Source organism: Lepidochelys olivacea (genome assembly GCF_965140295.1).
Source record: "Lepidochelys olivacea isolate rLepOli2 genome assembly, chromosome: 8".
Taxonomy (NCBI): Eukaryota; Metazoa; Chordata; order Testudines; family Cheloniidae; genus Lepidochelys; species Lepidochelys olivacea.
Window position 1 is genome coordinate 61,581,130 of NC_140418.1, and position 15,493 is coordinate 61,596,622.

A 15,493-nucleotide genomic window follows, 5' to 3' on the forward strand; every position below is an offset into this window, starting at 1 on the left:
CAAGAATGATGACCTCTGAACCAACTAAATACATTGAATGGAAGGGAGTGTTAATTTCTAAAGGCAGACTTTTTCACTCCTCTGTTTTTAAATGGTAAATTTTACCCATTCTCTAAATCATTGCTAAATGGGGAATAAGTTGTAATTCACACAAAGAATGGGTGAGTTCATGTGTGACTAAAAAATAGAAGTGAAGCAAGAATTTGAAATATTTATAGCAAAATAAATTAACACATAGAAATACTGTTGAACTAATAAATTCTCCCATCATTTTCGTACCCTGCGAACCATGATGCTATAATATTATGATAGCTGTTTCTTATAGAAGCACATCCGACTGACAGTCTAAAATCAAACTCAGCATAGCTGAACCAACTGCTATTCCAGTGTAACTAACTACCCTTCTAGTTAAAAAAAGTAATAGATCAGTAGATCATAATGTGCAAAGTTGCATATGTCTCACCAGCCGTTACTTCTGTGGGTCTAAAAGTAGTAATAATTTTTGCTTAGAAATGTATTCCCATAAATTAGCTTGATGGCAACTACTAAAAAAATTAAAAGGACATTTCTTTCCCCACTATTAACACTTCATTAATGGAGCCCTTTATAAATTATATGCTGTGTTCTTTAAAAGTGATTTTTTTTTCCTTGCTGAGACATGGCAAGTTGTTGCCCTCAGAGGCTACATTTGAGGCTATATTGTGCACTTTGAGGTGTCTGAACTCCAAATGTACCCAGTCACGGCTCACCAAAGAAAACCAAACATGAATTTGTTTATGAACTAATTAGTTAATGAACTGAAGTAGTTGGCATTGAAGGTGCAGTAGGAGCATGTGAAGAAATTCTTGTGAAGTGTTGCAGCAACCAGTAGAAATATTCTGTGGATTTTCTGAGCCTAGGACCTGGACTAAAGGCTTGTACTGTACTGGTAAAACTATTTTGGTTAGAGAGAGTGTGATTTTTAATTGAAAAAAGTTATACCAGTACAGTCCTTAGTCTGGATCCAGTTATACTGGTATAAAGGTGTCTTATATAGTGTATGGAAATAGCTATTTCAGTATGAAGCACTTTTATGCAGGAATAACTGTGTACACACTGGGGCAGTTGTACCACCTGTACCAGTATAGTTAAAATGATTTAACTTTTCTGAGTTAACCAGCCCTAAGAGTAATCTGAACATGGTAACACAAACCATCTGCTTTCTACAGAAGTAAAGGAAGAGAAGGTTAATGGGAGAGGTTAAACACAGGTTAAGGGCTTGGCTACACTTGCGAGTTAGAGCGCATTAAAGCAGCCCCGGGTGCCCTAGCTCACTAACCATCCACGCTGGCAAGGCATGTAGAGCACTCTGACTCCACGGCTAGAGTGCTCCTGGTACTCCACCTCGGTGAGAAGATTAATGCTTGTTGCGCCTTGGCTGAAACGCCTGGGCATCAGTGTGAACGAGGTGTTGCATTACTGCGCTCTGATCAGTCTCTGGAAACGTCCCATAATCCCCTTAACTCAAGTGGCCACTATTCTCATTGTTTTGACCTCGCTGTAGGAATGTGGATATGCCCTTTGAAAGCTCCATTTCTGACAGCCGGCATACTTATCTGCTCCGGGACAAAGCAACCATTACTGTGGAATGCTGTGTCTGAGAGAGAGGCGGGGGGGAGGGGAGGGTCTACTGCTGTCTGAATTTACAAGACAGCATGCTGACATGCTCCCAGCGCCCCCCAAAACCCACTCTCTCTTCCCCCACATAGACACGACACACTCCCTGTCACACTCCACCCCACCCCTCCCATTTGAAAAGCACGTTACAGCCACTTGCATGCTGGGATAGAGCATTGCAAGAGCTGCTAATGTGGGCACGGCAGTGTGCTTGTAGCTGTTAGTGTGGACAGATTGCAGCGCTTTCCCTATTGCACTCTATGAAGGCTGGTTTAACTAAAAGCGCTCTACATCTGCAAGTGTAGCTATGCCCTTAGTGTGTGTAAAAGGGACAAAAGAAAAAAAGATTGAGGGAGAAGGCAAATTCTATAAACTGGAAGTGGAAGAAAAGGATTCAAGAAAACAGTTTAATTTGCTGTGACTGTCAGAGCCCCTTTTCAGCTAATTTGATACTACTTTCAGCTTTCCAAGCTATTGCCCTTCTACTGGCCATCAAAGACTATAAAATGAAACATTGGCTGCACATTAACACTTTGTAAATTTCAAAAAACATCTGTAAATCATACTCCTACTTTTTTCTAACTTTAAACAGTAACCAAACTAATTTGCCTTAATTACAGTAAATGCAGTTGGAGTACTTGTGGCACCTTAGAGATTAACACATTTATTTGAGCGTAAGCTTTCGTGGGCTACAGCCCACTTCATCGGATGCATAGAATGGAACATATAGTAAGATGTATTGTTGGATGTTGTCATACAAACTGTGAGAGGTTAATTAGTTAAGATGAGCTATTATCAGCAGGAGAAAAAAAACTTTTGCAGTGATAATCAAGAGGGCCCATTTAGACAGTTGACAAGAAGGTGTGAGGATACTTAACACTGGGAAGTAGATTCAATACATGTAATGACCCAGCCATTCCTAGTCTCTATTCAAACCCAAGTTAATGGTATCTAGTTTGCATATTTATTCAAACTCAGCAGTTTCTCATTGGACTCTGTTTTTGAAGCTTTTCTGTTGCAAAATTGCCACCTTTAAATCTGTTACTGAGTGGCCAGAGTTGAAGTGTTCTCCTACTGGTTTTTGAATGTTATGATTCCTGATGTCAGATTTGTGTCCATTTATTCTTTTGCGTAGGGACTGTCCGGTTTGGCCAATGTACACGGCAGAGGGGCATTGCTGGCACATGGTGGCATATATCACATTGGTAGATGTGCAGGTGAACGAGCCCCTGATGGCGTGGCTAATGTGATTAGATCCTAAGATGGTGTCACTTGAATAAATATGTGGCAGAGTTGGCATCTGGCTTTGTGGCAAGGATAGGTTCCTGGGTTAGTGTTTTTGTTGTGTGGTGTGCTGTTGCTGGTGAGTATTTGCTTCAGGTTGGGGGTCTGTAAGCGAGGACTGGTCTGTCTCCCAAGATCTGTGAGAGTGGGGGATCATTTTTCAGGATAGGTTGTAGATCTTCGATGATGCGCTGGAGATGTTTTAGTTGGGGGCTGAAGGTGACAGGTAGTGGCGTTCTGTTATTTTCTTTGTTGGGCCTGTCCTGTAGTAGGTGACTTCTGGGTACTCTTCTGGCTCTGTCAATCTGTTTTTTCACTTCAGCAGGTGGGTATTTATACTACTCTAGAATGTAAAGCTGTACACAGCATGAATCTAATGGCAATATCTGATTCATTTACGTACTGACTTTTGGTTTATAAGAATGTGGAGAAGAAAATGGTTTACAGGGGCATGGAGAGGAAGTTGCATACGCATAAATTTTGTGCTTTTTTTATTCTTCCCATTAGCGATCCCTCTTCTTCTGCTTGCACCATCATCCCCACTTCTTTAGGCAGCATAGTTATATTGATTCAGGGTGGTAATACAGGCTCCCTGACAAGGTTCCACAAATAACCCTACTTTTGCAATTCCTGTCTGTGTAATATTTCTGAGACATCTCTATTTATAAAAACATTGGTTTTAAGGGTATTGGTCTGTATTTAATACCTTTAACTATAAACTAACCTTTATATCTGGGAAAATAATCTTCATTTACATAACTCTATCTTTCTTTTGTCGTCTTAGTTTTTTATTGCATTTTAGTGTTCTCTTCTAAATCCAGTGCCAAGTCAGAATTGCTGTCATCACCCATAGTAACGGTGTCTGTCACAATTGATTTTTGTAGATGACCAGCTGTAGCAAAAGTGGGATACACTTGCTTCCTTTGCATATATTTTAATACAAATTACTTAATCAGAACACTACTTTCACACAGCACAATACTTTAATTTACTGGTCAACGACTACTTAAAATGCTGCTCTAGTTAATAGTTTAATCAGCCTCTCCTCCCACATAATGCTTGTGAATCATAGTAACTCTTCTCAAGGTGTTATGTTGAGTGTTAATAGACTTTAGTGTTGCTTGGGGAGTTTAGTTCCATAGTTGTTGCTTGTTTTCTGGGGATCATGTACGTCGCTAGCCAAGGTTTTCCTTTTTAACTTAATCTTTTAGCTGATAGCATATATAGTTACACTAAGTTATCAAGTCAAGCAATGTCAACCAGTGTTGTTGGTTGTTTTGCATAAACAAATGGAAAATGGGAAGGGTAACATAATTACAAAACTAATTACAAACAAGAAGGCTGTTACTGGTGCAAATACTTGATTAATTTTCAAGAAATCTGTTTGGACACACTTATCAGAGCTGTAACTGTTCATGAGAGACACCTGGAGACACATGTTGTATCCACCTGTTAGCAATGCTTAAATTTTATTCTTTGCAGAGAGCATGTCTCTTTAGAAGAAATGTCTCTTCTAACCCATTTTTTTTGTGCTGAGAACTGCTAATGCTAAAGCATGTTTGGAGGCCACATTTTGCCACAGGATATATAGAACAGAAATGAAACTAAAATTGTATTTGCAAGATGCAAATTAAAGACCATAGTGTAACCATTATGTTAATTTTTGATGCTAACACTGATATAATTCACTAAAAAATGTTTAGTTGCCATCATATAATTTTAGCATTGCACTTTGAAGTACAAAATTTGGACTAGAGTGTAATAGCTGCCAAGGAAGGGAAAGAGAGCGACTATGTTAGAATGGGGGAGTGACTATGCACAGCATCAACTCTAGAAGGAGTAATATATGAAGGTATAAAGGGTATATATGGCCAACATGTAGACTTCTGAAGATTCATAACTGGCCTCTTGTCTATCAGTCTCTGGGATTCTGTGATGAGAAACATCATAATCCACAAATAGCAGTAGTCTCCACTCCATTTCAATCTGTGCTAAAGTCCTAGTGTAAGCAAGGCCTTTGAAGTGATTACTAGTTACAGTGGAACTGTACTAATTCACACTAGTGACCAAGAGAGAGTGTGGCTTATCAAACTTTACAAATTTGCTGTTAAGCGAACAAGTAACAAGAAAGTCCCAGGGATAATGCATTATAAAATGTCCTTCGCTCACTTTATCAAGTTTAGTTTAGTTTTATTTGACACTTTGTAGACTAGTAAATGTGTTGTGGTGTGTTTTATAAAAGTACAGTCGTGATAATATGAGACCTAAAAGTGCCAGGCTTTTGTAAGAACATGAGTGGCATTGGCAATTGAAGTAAGAATTAATGAAGCTGTATTCATTTTAGTCTCTTATTCATAAAAGTTTGTGTATAAAACACAGTGCTTACTTATGTGATAGCTTTGTGTGCCAGTTTTTGGAGTGTTGGATTCTGAATAGATATGAAAAGTTAACTTTCTTGATTAGATTTACAAAAAAAACTAGGAGGAAAAACTGAAAAATCATAAAGGGGACTATTAATGGTCAATTTTTAAAACCTGTTTACAGTAATATTGTAGCTGTTTCTCTCAGATTATTAGAGAGACAAGTTGTCTCTCACCTTGTGTGTCTGAACTTTAAAACAGTTAGACTTTTAATATGTTGGATGGCCAAACATAAGTTTGTCAATTGCAAGCTATAGTCCGAGATCTCTTCCACTTGGTTCCCTAAGAACTCAGTTTGACTCCAGTCTCGTCACTCAGGCTCTTTTATTTGGCATAAAGCAAAGCCACGCTGAGTTGATCAGACTCAAATGTAGAGGTGGGTATAGGGTATACCACACATGTAAAGTTTGCTTATTTGTCGTCATATAATAGCATTGTTCTTTGAAGTACACAATTTGGACTAAGTGTAGTAGCTGGCAAGGAAAGGAAAGATGGTACATATGTTAAGGTGGGGGACTTGACTATATACATCCAAACTTACACAGAGTCCCCATATCGTCATATACATTTACACATCACATTCACTATACATTGCATCACGAGTTTTGGGATTGACTTGGCTACTTTGCAGGAACCAATCTCCATGTAAAGCATGCTTTGTCCATGCCCTGTCCATGTTCAGCTTTACTCTTTACCTCATCTTTATGCTCTCAACTTCTCTTGTCCATTATTTTCTTTTTCTTAGTAAAAGGTTCCCTTGGAGTTTCCCTTCTTATCCTAGCTAGCTCAGATATTCTGTCTTTTGGCTTGCTGACCCATTTACTTAAATTAACACAAACATTCCATTTGTAGGCTGCTAATTTAGTTACTTCCCTAATCCTGTCTTTCAAAAAATGAAGCCTTCCCCCATGTTTAATTATTCGTGTCATGCCAAGCCTGCAGTGTGGTTCTGGAAGCATTCAACCATCCTAGAGCACACTGCCTCCTGCATCTTATATAAAATGGTCCCTCACCATGCTCTCTATAGCATACATACGAGATTAAAGAATTAAGGTTATTTTAAGGAAATATATGTGTTATAAAGAAAGGCCCTGACTTGCAAGTAGAAGGAAGGCCTTGAAAATAATGAATTAAAAGGCCGGAAGGAGTGAAGTAGGAAGTATATCTGGTTCAAAGAATAACTCACAAAATAAGGGGTAGTTTCTAGAAAGAAGGCCTCTGACCAATAGGGGTGACTGTGGATGGTTTTGAATAAGACAAAATAAATCTTAAAATGAGTCAACATGTCCCTTCCCACCACACACACCAGTGTTATCTCAAAATTTAGAGCCTCTGTGAGCCCAGGTGCAAAAGACAAACTGTTAGTCAGCAAGAAGGAGGAGAGGAGGCCGTGGCGAGAAAGGAGGTTGTAAATCTTACCTATATTAAGCTGGAAATAGGGGTGAACTGTCTCAAATAGACTTGTAGCTGAAGTCAGTAATTGGCAATGCCATCAGTTTTTTTTAAAGCATGTAAAAAGTAAACTCTTAAAAGGTTCACCGCTTATACCTTCCTGGCTGTGCTGGAGCCAACCAATCTGAGTCTGAGCATCCTGGGTTTAGCCCATTTGCAAGTATCTTCAACAAATGCTTATAAATGTTTTGTTACTGTTTGGATATAGTAAATAATGTATTTAGGCTCTTCAAGCATGTTTAATGCAATTGTATAAGTCCTTTAGATTTAAAAAAGGAATTTATGGTTAAATTAGTGTTTGGATTCCATATTAATATTAATAATTTCAAATATTAATTCCAACACTGTCCTAAGTGCAGGGCTGTAAGTATATGCTTCTACCCAACTGTTAGTGTTTTAAAGTGTTTGTCAGCTTAAAAATCACACTTCACTTTTAAAATGTATTACTTTCATTTCAACTAACGTTTTAGCTGTTAGTAACAGATTAAAAAAACTTTTCTGTCTATTTTAGTTGTTTATTTTGTGCATCTGACAACACTTCATATATACTCAGTATAACTGTTTTCCCCCTGTGGTTATTTACCCCTTTTGTATTCAGACAGCAACAGTTGAGGGAATGAGATTTTTAAAGTCTCAAAAATGTGTGTGTGTGTGTGGGGGGTGGTTCTGGGGCAGGTATAGTATCTGTAACTAATTAAAAAAAAAATAGATTTCAAGTTGGTGTCTGTATACGAGTACCAGCTTTCTGCATGGACCACATTGACATAGAACACACCTTATGTAGCTATGAAAGTCTAAGGAATTAAAGCTGTAGATTCTTGGACTGACTAACTTTTGTCACTGTTTCAGAATATAACTGGAAACCGGGTTTGTGCGGCTTTCCTGGAAAGCCTGGCTAAAGGGTTCCTGAAAACTAACTTGGCAAGTTAATTGACATGCACTTGACACATTTTATTTCGCTTTTGATCAGATTTGGAAAACGGTGGTTGCATTGATATAGACACTTGGAATTCAGCAGTGTTTGTATGAAACATTCTGCAGGATATCAGGTTTCAGAGTAGCAGCCGTGTTAGTCTGTATTCGCAAAAAGAAAAGGAGTACTTGTGGCACCTTAGAGACTAACCAATTTATTTGATGAAGTGAGCTGTAGCTCACAAAAGCTTATGCTCAAATAAATTGGTTAGTCTCTAAGGTGCCACAAGTACTCGTTTTCTTTTTGCAGGATATCAATTATTCATGTACCGCTTGTATGTGTCTGATCTAAATTTTTCCTGCATCTTTTCTTCTGTTCTTTGTATAGTATGTGTTGTCCATTAACTTCTCTTCCCTTTTGTAGTTCAGAATATTAAGGCAACATTATAGGTTTCTCGGAGGAATGAATTGGAGACTACTCAGAGTTTTACATTAAATCAAAATTGATTTGAAGCCAATGTAAGCTAGGGGTTACAGCCATTGAGGAGGCTTTCAATTACGCATTAATTATATAGCACAGCCTCCAGCTGACTTTCAACTGTGGGGGAGCTGTCAATTAAAATAATTTTGAAGTGAGTTGTTAAACACAGAAATGTTTAGGCCTAAAAAGTAGAATTAAGAATGGTGCTTCAACCACAGGTTGGGTCTGTCACACATCTAACTTGTAGTAATTTAATAACTCTGATCACTTTTGTACACTACAGCAACGGAGTGTTAAAGATGGATAACATTTGTCTTCTAAATGGATTTCAGTTTACCATACAATACGTTTCAAGTGTAAGTGTGGCTGTCTCTGATACTTCTAAACTGAATTTGCACATGTGACCTTTGGATTACCCTCCATATGAGAATCTGATTACTGCAATCGGATATAAATTTCTTTATACAGTCTGTAATTATTTTAATTTGATTACACATTTGTTCTGCAGGAATCCTGCCTCCATCAGTGCACAGGCTGGATAGTAAATGAGGCAGAGTATAGCAAGAAAATAATCTTGTTCTGCATTTAAAGGGCTGGACTAATACCTGGGAAAGCTAGATTCTCTCTTTGAGTGTTGCCAGCTCTTGTGACATCAAGTCTCACAATATTTGGCGGTGTTTCCTAGTATCAGTTCCTCCATTCATGTTATGTGAGAATCTCAGATTTTGTTTAATAAAATTAAAAAAAAAAAAAAAAAAAAAGGTTCCTGATCCTCATGGTTAGGGGGAGAACTTCGAGAACGTGAACCATAAAGACTCACAAACCAAAGATAAAATGAAACTAACATTTATTAATATTTTAAAATCTCATGAATTTTAAGCCAAATTAAGATTTTGGAGAGCATAATCCAAGATTTTGGAATCCTTAGGGTTTGCAGTACTGCGCATCCTATGTGATGATGGGCAAAACTGTCTCATGCATTCTCTAAAGGAGGCTGAATTAAGATTTCACTGTCCCTTCCTAAGTTTTGAGTGCTTGAGTTGGCCACCATAAAATTCTTCTAACATAGCATTTTCAATATAATACCCCATTGCATTACCACATGGAACCATGTGGTGTGACCATATGGTGTAGATCAGGGATTGGCAACCCCTGGCATGCAGCCCACCAAGGAAAGCCACTTGCAGGCTGGGCTGGGCCGGTTTGTTTACCTGCAGTGTCCATCGGTTCAGCTGATTGTGGCTCCCGCTAGCCGCGGTTTGCTATCCCAGGCCAGTGGGGGCTGCGGGCAGCGATGCAGGCCAAGGGATGTGCTGGCTGCCCTTCCCACAGCCCCCATTGGCCTGGGACAGCGAACCGCAGCCAGTGGGAGCTTCGATCTGCCGAACCTGAGGATGCTGCATTTAAACAAACTGGCCTGGCCCACCAGTGGCTTTCCCCAGCGGGCTGCATCTCAAAGGTTGCCGATCCCTGATGTAGATGAACTCTTAAACTAAAGGTATCTTGTGTTCGAAAAGTCCTATGCTGCTAACTAAATTAATTTAAAATGAAAGTTTTATTATATATGAAAGTTTTTATTTATATATATGTTTGCTTTCTTCTTGTATTTTTCTGAACAATGAAAATCCGCTAGGTTCGTTTTACTTTCAAGTTCAGTGTTGCAAAGTTTGGCTTTGTTCCATGGATCTTTTTAAAAACTGTTAGTAATAAGATTCCCTTTGGGAATCCATCACTTTTTCACCATACAAACTTGGTTTTTTACAACATCAGAATTTCAATTTCATTAGATGAAGAGGAAGGAGGAGATACCGATTAAATTTGGTGATGACAATGATATAGATGAAGCAGTTGAGAGCGGTGAAAGATAATAATGAAAAGCAAGAAGCTTGAATTGGCCTGCTGCCTACTGAGCACAAATGCAAATATATTTTCTTTTATAGTTGCTGCTTTTTTCTGTTTGTTTTCGTTTTGCTTTTTTTTGTAGCAGGTTAGTCCTGAATAGTGTTCACATTTAAATGCTATCCGAACATTACTAAGAATTTTTTAGAACTTCATTTCATTGTTTCACATTTTTCTGAGCTGAAAAAACTCGGTTAAGTAATTTAGGGTGTTTTTTTTTGTAATTAGGCATAAATATCTTTCTAATGCTAATCCTGGTTGAGCCATAGTCTTACTCTTTTGTCACACTTCTAATAAATTAGTACTTCAAAATATTTGACCACTTTTGGTATTTGACAATTTCACCAATGGCCCAACCCTAGTTTGAAAGATGTATTATGGTTAATAGCTTATTTTTAGGGAACTATTTGGAATATGGAGCCAGATCCTAAGATGTGCAGAGCTGTGCTTGACAACAGCCTGGGGGCATAGGGAAGATGTTGGTAGCTTTAAGGGACTAACCAGGCTAGTGTTTGGTTATAAAAGCTGCTCCTAATTTGCAGCTGGCTTCCACAACCCTGAGGGAGTGACTCCAGCAGCTGGGAATCGGCTGAATGCAAGGGCTTCTCAGCCGTCTCTTTACCCTGGTAAAGCTCTTTACACTGAGCTGCTGCGATTGTTGTCACCAGAGGATTTCCCAGTGCCCAGATCCACTGGATTTTACGGACAGATTGCATCAGCTGATCAACACACAATAGCTGCCATAGGACTCTAAATATGACTTGTGATATCTTTATTCAGTGTTCAAATTTCCTGTGGGCTTCACATTCATTTGCGGAAGGAGAGGGAGGTGTAGACTTCAAGTAATATCCAGTAATAGAAGAAGATTAATATCCTCAGTTTATGAGTAAGTCTACGTTGGGTTGCTATATTCTCTCATAATCATGGTTGATTTAGCCCAACAGACTTTTAAATATTGTAACCTACACTGTGGAATCCACTTGGTCCTGTTCATTCCCACCTTGGAATTTTCAGATGCAGTCACTTTCTTTGAGGCTGTGGTGGTCATTGATCTCTCGTTAGAAATACCGACTTGATTAGCATTCTCCAGAATAACTTTTAAATGAAATTGAACTGATTCTTAGCGGCAGCATCAGAGGCCTATTAATGCATTTCTAGCATTTGATGGTTGCCATGAGTTGCTCCAAAAAGAACTGTGGTGTTGTCCAATATGCCATATTTTTCTTCCTTATAAGATGTAGTGAGTAAAATATATTTTAATGTATTGCCTTTCACATTGTTTAATCATTTCAGAGCCTATAGCAGAAGAATGTGTATGTCTGAAAATATTTTATACTATTTTGAGGAGTATAAAAGATACTTATAAAAATTGGTATCTTTTTAAAATCTGTCCTTTGTTTTTCCAGGATGCCTTATACAGCCCCATTTCTGATTAGAGTGCTCTATAGTGTTACATGTGTTAGACAAGACAAAATAAATTATAATTTGTCTTGTGCCTCATGAATCGCACTTTTATCAACATCACTGTAATGCTGGTTAATTTTACTTCCCAATTCTTAGTCATTTCCAGCTTTTTACTATTCCAGTACAATCAAGTACTGTTAAAGATGACCTGCAAAGTACATTTTAAAAATTGGGATTGTGCCCTTTTTCTACAGTCTTAAAATGTATTAAAGAAGTCTTGAAAGGCTATGAGGTAAATTTTTTTTCACTTTCTCCTTGAAACATCAGAAAAGTCAAGTCTGATCTTCCCTAATTTTGCTGAAAGATTCATTATGGGTCTCTGAGAGGTGGTAGTGTTGAATCTGAAACAAACTTCCTTTTCCAAACTGTTATTTAGTCATTGAAGATCACTGGTAAGATACATAGGTGTTAACAAAAGCTAGAATATATAATCAGTCTGACTAAAATCCTTTTCCCATCTTAGTTTTTCAACTTTCATTATCTTGGCTTTTTTGGCTAGTTTTCCAGTCATTTACAGTTATTGTCTTCCAATCTAAGCAGGATCTGATTTTTCAAATGTGTAAATTAAGCTGGAGAAAAAATTGAAAAACTAATTTAACATTCTTCTATCACCATGAAACAATAAGAGTGCAGCCCATTTTTAAATGTTACTTTATTTCTGATAGCTATTTATCTTCCTAATTATGTACACGATAATATGTTCTAAAATTTGGCACCACAAGTTCTAATTTATCTTGGCATTAAAAGTGGAACACATTCTGATTTTCTTTTTTAAAGATTTGTAATTACACAAAAAATACATGTTTCGCTAGCTGTGGAACTAAGAATCCAACATCAATTGTAATTGCTGTTTAAGGTATTTGAATTACTGATTTTTCAGATTGTTGGCAGTTCTGAGGGGAAAAGGGGGAATAGTTTTGGGTCAACCTGAAACCAAAATTTTTTGCAACTTTTAGCAAATCTGAAAGGATTTCTGTTTTGATTTTGGGAAGTTTTCACCATTTTTAATAAAAACAAAGGGAATTTGGAAACAAGGCTAGATTCACATAGGAACTCCAGCCTGAGCCTGAATGTCTGCACTGCAGGTGAACAGTCCCTTAGCTGGTGCCTTGTGAGTCTGAGTCAGCTGGCATGGGCCAGTTGTTGGTGTCTAATTGCAGTGTTAGACATACCCTTAGGCATCATTCACATAACCGAGAAGGGATGGGGGCGTGGGCAGTAAATATTAATGGGAGTGAGGACTGGAACCCTGGTGTCCTCTATCCCAGGTGATTGCTTTAACCACCATTTAGAGTCTCATCCTTTCTTTTTCTTGCTCAATGAAATTTAAATTTGTCTACAAAGTAGGACAACTCCAACAGGAGAGATTGAGACCCCTACCCCAGGATACCTTGTGGTTAGAGCACATACCTACAGGGTCGAAGCAATTTAAATCACAGATTTGAATCATGATTTAAATGTTCAAGATGGAAACCTTGATTTAAATTTATTTTAATCTTGTTTTGCATTTGTACTTTTTAGTTATTTTCCTAAAAAAATATTGATTTTTTTCATTAGTTGAAAACCATTACAATACGTTCATTTGCAACTGAATATAGCCTGTATAAGAAATTTGATGCTGCTTTTTGCTAACTGGGAAGCTGCACTATGTCTATATACTCTTTTATGCAGTTGTATAGCTTAACTTACATTTATTCAGATACTTAATTTTTTATTGTGTTAGAAGATGGTGAACAATGAATGTATTTCTTATTTATTAGACCAGAATGTTTTACTTCTGATTTTGTTTCAAGCTCTAAAGAAATCCAAATTCCATTAAAATGCACAAAACCAGCACTTTAGACTTTTATTAAATGAAACTACTTTACATGCAAAGATTTTTTTTAATCAAAACATGTTTGCATTTAAAAGGAACTGATTTATTAAACCAGAAAAGTATTATTTGTAACTAGTGATTTAAACTGATTTGTTTCTGGTCACTATGTCCTTCAAGATTTTAGAACTAGCAGATCTCACCCTCTCACACCTGCTTCTTATTTGTAGGTTGGAAGAAGGTAAGCTTTCCTGTTTTTCAACTCCCAGCTGGTTTCTTCTTAACTTTAAATGTACTAGTCACTGAGCTGAACTGGCTGAATAAACTGAAAAGAAGATATTCTCTGCAGCTGTAGAAGAGTCTGTTGCTGTCAAAAGCTGGTTTAACACTTCAACGAACTCTAATTCCAGGTGCTTAGCTAGTGACTTTCACCCATTCAGGGATTTCCCCTTCTTTCCAGCTTGACTGCAAACATACTTTAATATTAAATTTTGTTTTTAATTTAATTATTTTAATGTATGTAGGCCTTAACATAGATTTAATGTTGAATAGGGTTAAATTTAAAAAAAATCTAGTGTTCTGTTTGTAACAACATGTTCCGTTTTTATCCATCCTGCTCACCTGGGGTGCAGTGGGTTCAAGTTCCTGCTTTAGAGTGGGGATTCAAATCTTAATCTTTCACATTCCCCCAGCACAGGTGAGTGCTGCCTGGACTGTGTGGTGTAAAGGGGCACCACCACCATCTCTTCCTTCTTCAGGGCTTTGAGAATGGGGGCCTAAGTTTCCTTGTGAATCTAGTTCAAAAATTTGAAAGTTTCATTTTGAAAATGTTGAAATGGTTCATTTTGACATAAAAAAAATTCTTTGAAACAATTTGCCAAAATTGACACAAATTCACAAAATGTTTTGATCATCCCAGATATGCATTTTTTGGAGACAGAAATTGAAACTGAAATTTTTTTCCCCAACTGTTGTAATTACTAGTATAAAATATTTATATTTTGGAGATGCAATGTTTCCTAGTAGTTAGAGCTCTGTACTGGGACTAGGAGACCTGGGTTCTATCCTCAGCTCTGTCACTGGCCTCTGGATAGACTCCTGACTTCACTTCTGTGCCTCAGTTGTCCTGTCTCCAGATGTGACAGTGATGCCTCCTTTGTAAAGCATGTTGGGGTCTACTGATTAAAAGCACGATATAATATATATATTACTACTATATACATTTATTTATTTATGATTGGGATCTAAAACCACAGTTCTTCAAACTGTTACATGCATTTTATTTAACAGCAAGGTAGAGACTGTTTCAAATGTATGGAGCATTTTTAGGACTGGGGCTAGGAAGATATATTTTCTCCTTAAGAGATTATCTAAGACATGAGAATCATATCATCTTAGTTTTTCATGCATAATTGAGCATAATGTTTTGGGGGGAGACCCCAAAACCTCAACTAGGCATTCAAAAAATCCAGAATTGTAGTATTGAGTTAAATAATTCATCTCTATCTTATCAGTACTCACCATCTAACTAGATGAAAAATAAAAAAAAATCTTTAACTTCAGCATTATGATAAAAATCCAAATATTTTGGTCCTTGCTAAGATATAATTTTGATGGATAGAATCAAGTCCCTGTAGCCAAAAGCTATAAAATCTGCACCAACAAGCTTAATGATGTTACTTAAATTCTTGTTGTGGGTAAACTGCTGGTGTCCCCCTGTTGTTGCCATGGCTTTCTGACTTCCTATCCAGAGCATTACATGTATGTAAGTGGGCAGGCCCCAGAGGTGTGGCAACAACTCGCACTTTGATTTTCAAAAATCAGCTCTGCTCCCTTTAGTCAAACTGCTAGTAACCATCTGTACTTCAGGAAATAAGAACTCATGATGGTCTCATTGGGTGACCCATGAGTGGTCACAAATGTTTAAATAGCCCTTTGTGTTTAAGATGCAATTTAATTGTAGTTTTAAGAGAGCTGTTTTCAAAAACATAAAAATCCTGACATGAATACAAAGACTGTGACTGCTGTTGCATTCAGGAGTTGAGGATTACAATAACTACTGGATTTCTTTAGTTGTACTATCACTGGCCATGGAAGGCCACGTCCTGCCAG

At 37.5% G+C, this 15,493-nt stretch overlaps 1 protein-coding gene across 1 annotated transcript in view; it reads left to right on the plus strand.

Moving 5' to 3' along the window:
• CDC73 (cell division cycle 73) overlaps window positions 1-15,493 on the plus strand; it is a 163,059-nt gene that overhangs the window by 132,464 nt on the left and 15,102 nt on the right. The gene's annotated exons all lie outside the window — the stretch shown is intronic.